The sequence below is a fragment of the Pseudorasbora parva genome, chromosome 10 (genome assembly GCF_024679245.1).
Source record: "Pseudorasbora parva isolate DD20220531a chromosome 10, ASM2467924v1, whole genome shotgun sequence".
NCBI classification, from domain to species: Eukaryota; Metazoa; Chordata; class Actinopteri; order Cypriniformes; family Gobionidae; genus Pseudorasbora; species Pseudorasbora parva.
In genome coordinates this window covers 26,512,740-26,524,380 of record NC_090181.1, presented here as the reverse complement: position 1 = coordinate 26,524,380, position 11,641 = coordinate 26,512,740, and positions in this window count along the sequence as shown.

Genomic DNA, 11,641 nt, shown 5'->3' with positions numbered 1-11,641 from the left:
TGCTTTGATGTTCTTGCCGCATGGGGTATGTAGAACAGGGTGGAAATGAAAGCCCTGTGCCTCACTGAATTCGCCCCTCAGACTTTGGTTATAATCCCAATTGCTTCCAAACAATATAGTTAAAAGAGAAAAGGATTTTGCCCACCATGAAAAGCCAATCTTGCACATCATTATATTTTATTTCACCTCTTTTCTTTTAAATAATTTATTGATTTATTGATTTTTTAATTATTATTATTAAACGGTTAGTTCACCCAAAAATGAAAATTCTGTCATTATTTACCCGTATGTTATTCCAAACCCATAAGACTTTCATTCACCTTTAGAACACAAATGACGATCTTTTTAAATCTTTCCCCGCCAAACATGGAATTTTCTGTTATTTACAAGAGAACACTTCCTCGCCTGACACTGAATTTTCCAGGTTTCTGTGTTTTCACTGTTATACACTAGGGGGAAGTACTGAATCTCCTGATCAAAGCACATGCAAAAAAGTTGCAGAAACAAGTGAAATCATACGTAATCGTGTAAAATAACGCAATCACCAAAAATAATAAATCAAAACGACAAGAAGCTACAGGACTGTGAAAGCATTAGAGGTGTTGATGAACACGATTTACTCCATCTATATTGTGACCATTATTCTGACAAAACCTGATTTTGTCAGCTTTTTGCTCAAAATATAGAATTTGTTAGTAAAAATACGAATGCATGAAGCTAATAAAAAATGTTTGTTTTTTTCAGGTCTGTTCTTTCTCTTGATATATTTCTTGTTCAGATATTCATGCATAAATAGTGGTCGGTAACATTTTTTATTAAAAATATTCACCAATTTGTCACCTATAACATGGAATATCTGATATTCTGATTGTCAAATATGGGTAAAGGTTGTGTTTTTTTGTTTAAACACCTTTATTACGATCACGTTAGTTGAGCTATATACACAAAGGTGCCACCATTTAAGTTTGTTCTGCAGTTGTAGATCTATTAGATTTACAACACGTGAATTCATTCAACTTCTCCCGAAATACATGAAAGTAAGTGGTCGGTGAATTGGGAGAAGAATAGAGTAAAGAGTACATTTTAAAGTTACTTACGCAATGTGTGTCTGATATGAATAAAATTGTCTAATTATAAAGGTAATTATTATTGATTATTAAGATTATTATTGTCACTTCTATATGCATCAATGTGTATTTTACAAACTCTAAATGCAGGGTTTTGCTGGTACGTATGTATATTTAAATGTCTAAGACCTAAAATAAACATTATGTGGTTGAAAACAATGAATAGTTGTTATATATGACATGTGCTGAGTGTGTCTGTCTCTTGCTAAGTGCCAGCCAACGTGAAAAAGCATGTTTGAATTTAGCAGTTGATCACGTGATGTTCTAAATGCTCAAATCACACCGGTGTGATCGTATGCTCCAGAGACCAGCCACGACTGATTACATCGTTGTGTTCGTATGTGCAAAAGGGTCAATTGACAGAGGATCTTTGTTAAGATGGTTAATTTCAGATACAGTTAAATAGTGTGGGTCACTTCTGAAAATATCATGTGGTTACCTGCCATATGTTTGCAATGCCTGCACACTTTTAATTGGGTGTCTGAGGGCATTGTTTCTCATTGTGTTGCAGTTCTAATGTTATCAGACTGACATGTTTTCATGATCTGGTCAAGATCCAACAGACTTCTGCAAGAAATTCAGAAAAACAGGCTATCATAATTTTCCCCTGCTAATGTCTAATTCAGGAAAGAAGAATATGCATCCTTCTGCTTTGTTTCCCCCAGCTGAGAGTGAGTGGGGTGTGTTGGCGAAGAACAGACGGATCCGACCCTAGAGAACCTTTACTGCTGCGGTGAGTTTAGAGTGCTTTGAATTATTGGGTATAATAAAAATTCTGGCAAATCCATTATTACTTCTTAGATTACATTACTTTAAACAGTCGTAAACAATGTTTTTGAAAAAAAATTTGATTTATATCTCATCTAACTTTGTAAACCATCCAACAGCAAACTTTTTTTCCTATTATTTCTCAAAACTCTTTACCTTATCAGATGCATACTAAAATTGAAATTAAACCAGCTTTTTGAACAGCTTTTGAATCATAATCACACCGTGTTCATTCGTTAGCCAGAGGAGAAGTGGCCCCCGACTGAGGCTGGTTTTCTCCCAAGGTTTTTTCTCCATTCTATCACCGGATGGAGTTTGGGTTCATTGCCACTGTCGCCTCTGGCTTGCTTGGGCACACTTAATATTCAACAATATTATTCATCTGAATGCACTGTTGTATGATAACTGAACTGAGCTGGACAACAACTTTTTTTTTTTTTTTTTTTTTTGCAGAATAGATGAAATGAGGTAATACTAATTGAATCAACACTGAACTAACTTGAAATGCATCATTTTCTGATTATAAATGTAAGGATGATTTGAAACTGCATTGTATAAATCACTATATAAATAAAGATGACTTGATATGACTTTTTACATTTTAAAGTTGTTTTCAGAATTCAGATTACAGGTATTTGACTATCATTTGTTGTTGTTTTTCTTTTTCATGCATCCTGCCTATCTCTGCTTTTCCCAGAATGCCTTGTTATTCCCAAAAGGCCTGAATATGAGAATATGAAACTTGTGATTTGTTTCTGGTATGTTTGCCCACTGAGGGCAAACAAAGGATATCTGAATGAACAGCAATGCAAGGCTTGCCCCAACCAAACAGTTTAATTGGAACTAAGTAACAAAGCTACCTTTGCCGAAGGTGAATGCTGAATCTTAATTAAATCTCGTGGCTGCAGCTGGGCTTTAATTTATCATAATATAAGGAGATCACATCCACTGGACAAGGCCATTGCCTATGAAATCATTTTGTAATGCTTAACAGTGGGGGAATTTTACATGTGAAATTATTTATATATTTGTTTTCTTCACTGAATGTAATATGATTAAATACTGCAGGTTTAAGAGGAAGGTGAGATGTTTGCTCCATAGAGGTCAAAACGAAATATGTTTTTGCAAGCTTTAATTTAAAAGGGTCGACTGCATATCTAAAACTCATTACACACTGCTCTTGAATACCTGATTTCGGATGGATCAATTCTGTCATTGAAATGCCAAATAATTTTGTTCCAAAATATTTTGTTTTAAAGGTAGGGTACACTCTCAGAAAAAAAGGTACACTGCTGTCACTGGGGCGATACCCTAAGGTACCAAAGTGAAAAGGTACATCTTTGGTACATTTTTTTTGGTTTATGTTTTCATGAAGCAGGTATCAATAGCACGCGTAGCTGCCTAATATAGCTAACATAACATTACTTAGCAATACACTTAGCCATTAGTAGAGATGATAAATACTCAGAATGCTTAGTTCAAGTTGATGTTGTGCTGAATTTAGCCAAATTTAACTTTAGATAACAAAATACATGTGTAAAAGCTAGTACACCACAACCAGGAGGTTTTTTAAAAACTAAGTTAGCTTTAGCTACCCTCTGTCTAAACTATTACCATGTTCATCGGGAACTTTACCTGCACGTTTATTTCCACCTTTGGTTTGTTTTTAAATTCATCATGGAAACTCTAAAGCCGGGTGCACACTGTGCGATTTTGGCCACGATTTGGTCGTCTGAGACAAATTTAGCAAATCCTAAAAGATTCCTCTGATCCTAGGCTAAAATCGGACGTCTTTGGTCGTTAATTTGACATGTTCACCGGCAGCCGATTAATGAGCGCTGCAATCAAATTTTACCTGAGACGAAATTCTGGCAGTGTCAGAAGATTTGGCACACAATCCTGCAGTCTGACTTCTCCTGACAGTCAAATATCTCCATTTTTCAAGACAAACTATAACCAAAATGAGTGCTAGAGATTTCTTTGTAGCCTCCATTTCAGTCCCGCGTGTAATTCAGCTCACTGTCACTGAACGCGTCATTGATTGATGATATAAAACTCCGGACGAGTTTTCTCGTGCGTGTCCGTTTTTAGCGCGCCTTCACTATCGTTCAGTCTGACATTAATGACAACTGAGATCTTACAGTGTGACATGGCTTACATCGGGGATCATGTTCGTACAGTCTGACAATGGACATTCGCAAAGGATTTTGAAAAATCGCACAGTGTGCAGGACATATTACATGCAAAACACTGTATATGTTATGAATCTAAATTCATCTTCATCACAGTATAACTGATCTTATTGGAAAAACATGTATCAATGCTACCCGTCTTTAGCTTTGCCTTATAAATATAACTAGCTCGTTACCGAAATCAAACAAAAATATATTTTAAACTTTACCAGTATCGGTATTCTAGCTTGATAGAGTACTAAAAGACATCTTATTTGTTTATATTCATACTGATAAAGTTAGATTTTTTATTACATGTGATTCTGACATGATGTCACAATATGCACTCCACTCCTTCTTCTCCGCTGCTCTTCTCAGGTAAATTATGCATCTTCCGCGTGTTCATGTGTTTTGGGGGCGTGGCTTTGAAAAGAGCCCAGAAGGGAGAAGGTGGAGTGAATGGAAATAATGAGCTGTCTTTAAAACAGTCGTAAGAGGTTTACAGACACTCAAATTTTATACTTTCTTTTTCAGAGTACTTACATTTAAATTATGTATTGATATATAAAGAAAGTTTAAACAAATTTGGAAAAAAGTTATTTAACCAATTCTTACTTACCCTACCTTTAAAGGAGTGGTTCTGTTGTGTTTTTCTAGGATTGGTTGTGTTTATGGGGCGCAGTATAACATGTCTTAACACTTTTTTTTATGCTGTATTTGTAACACCGTTGTCTCCACTGTCCTTTGAACAGCTCGTTTGCTTCCTGCTTCTATGAAGCCCATCCCTCCGAAAAATGCAATGATCTTAGATTGGTTAGATGGTCAAATGTAGTTTCATGTATTTTTATTGGCTGAAATGCCAAGCACAGGTCGTCCTGAAACGTCACGCCCCCGACCATTACGGACAAAAGTCACATCTGTGGTGACTAGCAAGGGTTTATGATGTCACCAACCTAGGAAGAAGCTCGCTGTAGTCCAAACTGGCCGTTTTTGCAGGCAATAAACTGCCGTAACTTTAAAAGACAATATCTCTGTTTGCATTGAACTTTTAGCGCTGTAACTTTGCAGATACTGTTTATGCTCAAGCAGCAATATTACACACTAACTAAAGTAAAAAAGTGAAATTGCATGCGACCACCCCTTTAAAATATATTTTACCACGGTTTGTCTGAATACTCGATCTGATTGGCTAGAAGGCAATAAAACCATTTAATGCACAGGTAGTTCTAAGTCAGTTTAATTACAATTCTATAATGCTGTTTATGACACTCACACACAAGATCATGCTGTGTTCACACAGAACAGCAGCAAAGAAACACCCCCCCCCCTCTCTCTCTCTCTCTCTCTCTCTCTCTCTTTCTCTAATTAATCCAAATAAATGCTATAATTCATTAATTTAAATAAATGTAATCTTACGCACTACTTTATCTCTGTCTAAATCAAAACGTGCAGAATGTAAGATCTAATGAGCCCCTAACTGTCGAAAGGGCAGAATGCAAGATCTAATGAGCCCCTAACTGTTGAAAATAACCGTCAATTTTACCCTTCCATTGAAATGGCATGCTGCAAACATCAATAACAGCTTTAAGTTTTTATGCTGGCAAATGACCATGGTATACGCAGGGTAATCCATAGCTAGCTGTGCATTAAACGATTTTAATGAATTATGCCTCATTTTGAGTAGTTCTTTGCCTCCATGTCATGCATTAAAATAATTTAATGCACAGATACCCATGAATTATCCCTTACACACACACACACACACACACACGTCTGGTTCACTATCTTTGTGGGGACTCCATACACGTAATGGTTTTTATACCGTACAAACTGTACATTTTATCCCCCTACACTGCCCCTGACCCTAAACCTACCCATCACAGGAAACATTCTGCATTTTTATATTTTCAAAAAAACATAATTTAGTGTGTTTATGAATCAATTTATATTGTGGGGACCGCTGGCTGGTGATCTCAGGTTTTACTACCCTTATGAGGACAATTGTCCCCAAATTGTAATATAAACAAGGACACACACACAGAAGCACACACACACAGAAGCACACACGCACGCACGCACGCACGCACGCACGCACGCACGCACGCACGCACGCACGCACACACACACACACACACACACACACACACACACACACACACACACACACACACACACTTTTACTATATTCATATTTAAAATGTATTCAATGCGTTCTTGCTCAATATGATGTTATTATAACACTGTTCAATTCTATAAGTTTTTAGATTAACAATAGTTTATTATTATTATTATTATTATTATTATTATTATTATTATTATTATTATTATTATTATGTAATTGCAGTTTTTTTGGATTGCTTACACACTAAAATTGAAAGTAGTACACTATTAGCAAAACCTTACACTCAAGAAGCAAAACATCAGCCCATATTTGCACAACTATAAGCACATTGTCAACCTCACACTTGTTGCAAAACTCTACACACAGTGATTTGCAAAACACTAAACACACTTAACATAAATTACACACAAAAAATCTACTATGAAGTCACTTCCTTGGAATACCATAGAACTGACTGTCAAATTACAGCACCGTCCAACCAATTGGTTCAACACAGTCATCAAGTGTGCAAACACTGGTTTGCTTAATTGTAGACACACCAATCAGTTGTATAAGCACTATAAAAAGCAGCAGGTGAGGTCATCAGTCTTCAAGCACAATGGAAAGAGTCAGAGAAAGAGTAAGATGATGAGGAGAACGAGGAGGACAAGGAGGAGGCCTGTGACCAGATGGAGGTAGCAGCAATGCAAGGATGGATTCGTCATTCAAGACGTTTCTTTCCAAGGTGTCTTGCTAATGATAACATAGCCTGCGATGTTGATGAAAATCTCTGGCCAGATCCAGCTAGGTGAAGAGACAATGTAAAAAATATATATTTTTTATTTTTTATGTTTTGTTTTTTTACAGTAAACTTGCAGTACAATACATAAAGTGACATTTTGTTACAGTATTACAGTTTTTCTCGATTGCTTAAACACATTTCTTGAGACTATGCCTCATATTCTCAAAACTATAAACACAAATCCATAACGTCTCACCCAGTTTCCCAAACAACCTATTTTCAGGTCAAAATGAAGCTCTACACTCAAAACCATTCACTCTTGCTGAAAAACCAAACTTTGCCCTCAGACAAGACACACAAGCCCTCAAAATCACACACACTACAACATAGTCTAACACACTGGTACAATAAATTCAAAACAACATTTCCATAACTGGTAAGTTATGTTACTTGTGGTTCCCCTCCTCACAAACCTTTTCACATGATGAACAAAAGACACAACCAATGGATACATTGGCACATTTTATTCATTCATTCATACTACACAGTACAAAAAAAAACAAAAACAAAAAAATGTATTCCGCCTCAGCCTCCCATCTTTGGTCTGGGTCAGGCCAGAGAATCTCATCCACATCACAGGCTATATTAGCCCTAGCCTGGCAGCGGGGGTAAAATCCTCTTGCATGCCTGATCCACCCCTGGCACACATCTACTGACACATGGCCTGGACGAGGTGAACAAGCATATAAGGTTCTCGATCAAACACTTTCCACTAGTGTTGTAGTCAAGACCACCTAAACCGAGACCAAGACAAGTCCAAGACTTTGAAGGGTCGAGACCAAGACAAGACCAAGACTTTGAAGGGCCGAGACCGAGTCAAGACCAAGACTTTGAAGGGCCGAGACCGAGTCAAGACCAAGACCAAGACAGGCCGAGACCGAGTCAAGACCAAGACCAGTGCATGTCCCCACACTTATGATAAAATGTGGAATATGCATATGATTGGCACTTCTCTCGTATGATCAACTAAACTGGCTCTAATTTCATCCGAGACTGCTTGTCTTCCTCCTTCTCCTCCTCCTCCTCCTCCTCCTCCACATCCTCTTCCTCTCCCTCCTCCTTCACCATGTCCTCTTCCTCCTCCTTCACCACCCACGCCCTTACGAAAGGATAATATATTTACCAATATATTATTTTGAAATATATTATAATATATTGTAAATACATGGAATAATATATTGATGGTATACAGTTTTTCTCAATTGCTTAAACACATTTCTTGAAACTATGCCTCATATTCTCAAAACTATAAACACAAATCCATAACGTCTCACCCAGTTTCCCAAACAACCTATTTTCAGGTCAAAATGAAGCTCTACAATCAAAACCATTCACTCTTGCTGAAAAACCAAACTTTGCCCTCAGACAAGACACACAAGCCCTCAAAATCACACACACTACAACATAGTCTAACACACTGGTGCAATAAATTCAAAACAACATTTCCAAAACTGGTAAGTTATGTTACTTGTGGTTCCCCTCCTCACAAACCTTTTCACATGATGAACAAAAGACACAACCCATGGATACATTGGCACATTTTATTCATTCATTCATACTACAAAAAAAACACACACAAAAAAAAAAAAAAATTTGGATTCCGCCTCAGCCTCCCGTCTTTGGTCTGGGTCAGGCCAGAGAATCTCATCCACATCACAGGCTATATTAGCCCTAGCCTGGCAGCGGGGGTGAAATCCTCTTGCATGCCTGATCCACCCCTGGCACAACACAGTCTCACCCCTACTCGTCAAATGTTGCCGAACGGTCAAGGGACCCTGACGTCAGCTGTTGACGCACAGGGTATCCCTAAATCGCCATTTTTCGACGTACTGGGTAATCCACTGATTTCAATGAGAAACCTAGGACGTCATAAACAGACGTGTTGGGCATGTGAATGTTATCGTTATGATGGAATATATTGGGTTATAATTTTTACATTATGACATGTTGGAGTGTGATTCTCAATTTAATCAGCCAGCACAATTGTATTTACATTTATTTACGCTATGATACACGTTTGAAACAGCAGTCAAACCCCACCCCGCCCTAAACCTACCCATTTGCGTATTATATGATATAAAACACAGACTGTAACAGACAACAGGCAAACTTTATTGAAAAAGTCCAACTATTCCGAGGCCAAACGATTGAATTGTGTGAAGAAAAGACCCAAAAGCAATCACCGTCTCTATCCGCGCCGCGCGCGCCCCGGCGTCACACTGAAGACGCCACAGGTAGACCCCTCGGCGTCACGCGATGGACGAACTGGGAACCCAATTGCTTTCAGTGGGAAACCTTTGGCGTCAACATTAGACGGCAATTCTATCGGTATGAAATCGCGCTGAAGAAGTCTCATTCAGAACACATCGCGATGTTTGGCATCAGATCACGTGTGCCACATGTTGGTGAGTAGTCATACATATTATGTCCTAATATTTGATATAAAGTATTTTCTGCTTGTCGTTATCGATCATGTTCAGTCACTGCATTGTATCTGTCATCATCTCCACTGAGGCTTTGCATTTCTTTGCTTTCTAAATAAACACACCTTGCTAATAGGGTGATTAAACACTGTCACGTGACGTGCTATAGACCTTTAAACATTTGTTAATATTTAATAATAATTACTAGTGTAGTTCCAACGTGGAATTTGTAGTAGAAGCACAATAAAAAAATAAAATAAAAAAACACTTGCCATGCGTTTACCACAGTATTGGTAGTTTTAATGTGATATTTGTTGTAAATAAACAGTAACCACAACAATTACCATGCTTTAAATGCATTTTAATGTAAAAAACAAATATTGTTATTTAAATAGTATAGTATATCCAGAGCTGTATTTGTATATGAAGAGTTCAGATGCAAAAGCCTCAAAAAGCCACTTCGGTCACATGACATCAGATATTCAATTATTTTTTATTATTATTAACGTCCCGTTTGCATGTAAATAATGTATGTGATCACAAAATCAAGTGCGTTATCTACATTTTCAAACAAATTCATATGATATAGCTTGCTATTATATACTTTTAATAATGGGAATGCACACATATCTGTGAACTTATTACATAAATGTATTTAACATTTAATTATGCATCGTTTTTTACAGAAATAAATCCTACAGTTATGTATAAACTGACAACATCATCATCATGTCCTGTCCTGGGCACATTGGGCAACATGTGTCCTCCAACATATTCGATCTGTGGCCACGTTTTCACATCTTCTCATGGAACACCGGCATTGAGGTCTTCGAGAAACATCTGTCTCATATCTTCCTTGGTTTTCCCTGTCTCGTGCGTCCTCCTGGTGGTGTCCACTTCATAAGTGTTTTTGGGTGTTGTTGTTTGGGCATGCATAGGACATGTCCAGTGAAGTGCACCCTTTGCTCTGTCACAGTGTCTCAAAGTCTTCACGTGGAGTCTGTGGAGTCTTATGATCTCTTTGATATATGCAGAACCAATATTCATAAACTGTTCTTGATGTCTGCCTATGCCTTTATCATCAGGAGTTTTAGTGAAGGACATATCTATTGCCATCCACTAGTTCTAGTCATGCATTGACTTCATGATGCTATAGTCCAATGTATATTTCTGCATTTGTTGTTTGTTTGAACAAATGAAGATAGTGAGAGTTAATACCTTTTGAAATCAATAATTATTCATTAAAACTTTTATTACAATGGTCACTAAAGTACATGTCCACCATAACTACCTCTATCATTATTTCACTACCTATCATTATATCACTACCTTGTTAATGTAACTGTAACATGAATGTACTTTATAGAAGTATTTTCTTACTGAAAATGGTTAACATTTACAATAATCATCAACTATTTTAATTGGCATTTAATTTAGTTACAATAAAAGTGAACAATAATCGCAAATATATAGTATTAAAGTTTAGAATGTAAAATGTTATTTTTTTGCATATATATATATATATATATATATATATATATATATATATATATATATATATGGGCACTACATTTGTATTTAAACTGTTTGACATTAAATATTGGAATATGCTTACAAAATTGTGTGCATTCATTGTGCTTTTGTTATATTTGTTTTAATTCCAAGAGTTCAGATTGTAAAGGATGGCTTAAAGAAGTTTATGCTTGTAGACCATTGCATAGAAAAAGGATTCTCTTTCAAATATATTTATTATGCATCAGTTTAACCACACAAAGAAGACTTTCATTTTAAAATGTGAGTTTTATTATTTAATTAGAATAAATAAATATTTAGCCTATATTTAGAATAAATAATATTTAATATTTATTATAATAAATATAATATTTAGCCTAAATATTAATTCTTTAAGGAATCTACCCCTTCAGTTGAACCGGATGAGATGTGATATAATTTACCATAAATGGACAAGTAAGTGTGACGCCTGTGTTCAGCTGGGTTGTCATTGGCTGTGACTTTATCGCAGAACGCGCAGTGATTGGACTATCTGTTTTAACTCATATAAAACGGCGTTTCATGTTACAAAGTATGTTTTGGTGTTATTACGTCAGTAATACGTTAAGCTAACTATAAAGTGTCGCTATGTTCTGAGAAATGACTCCTTTACTGAGAACCCAACCCTAACCCTAAGCATTTCTGCACACTTCTATGAACTACAGCGCCATGTTTCCCATTGCATTGATACAATGACA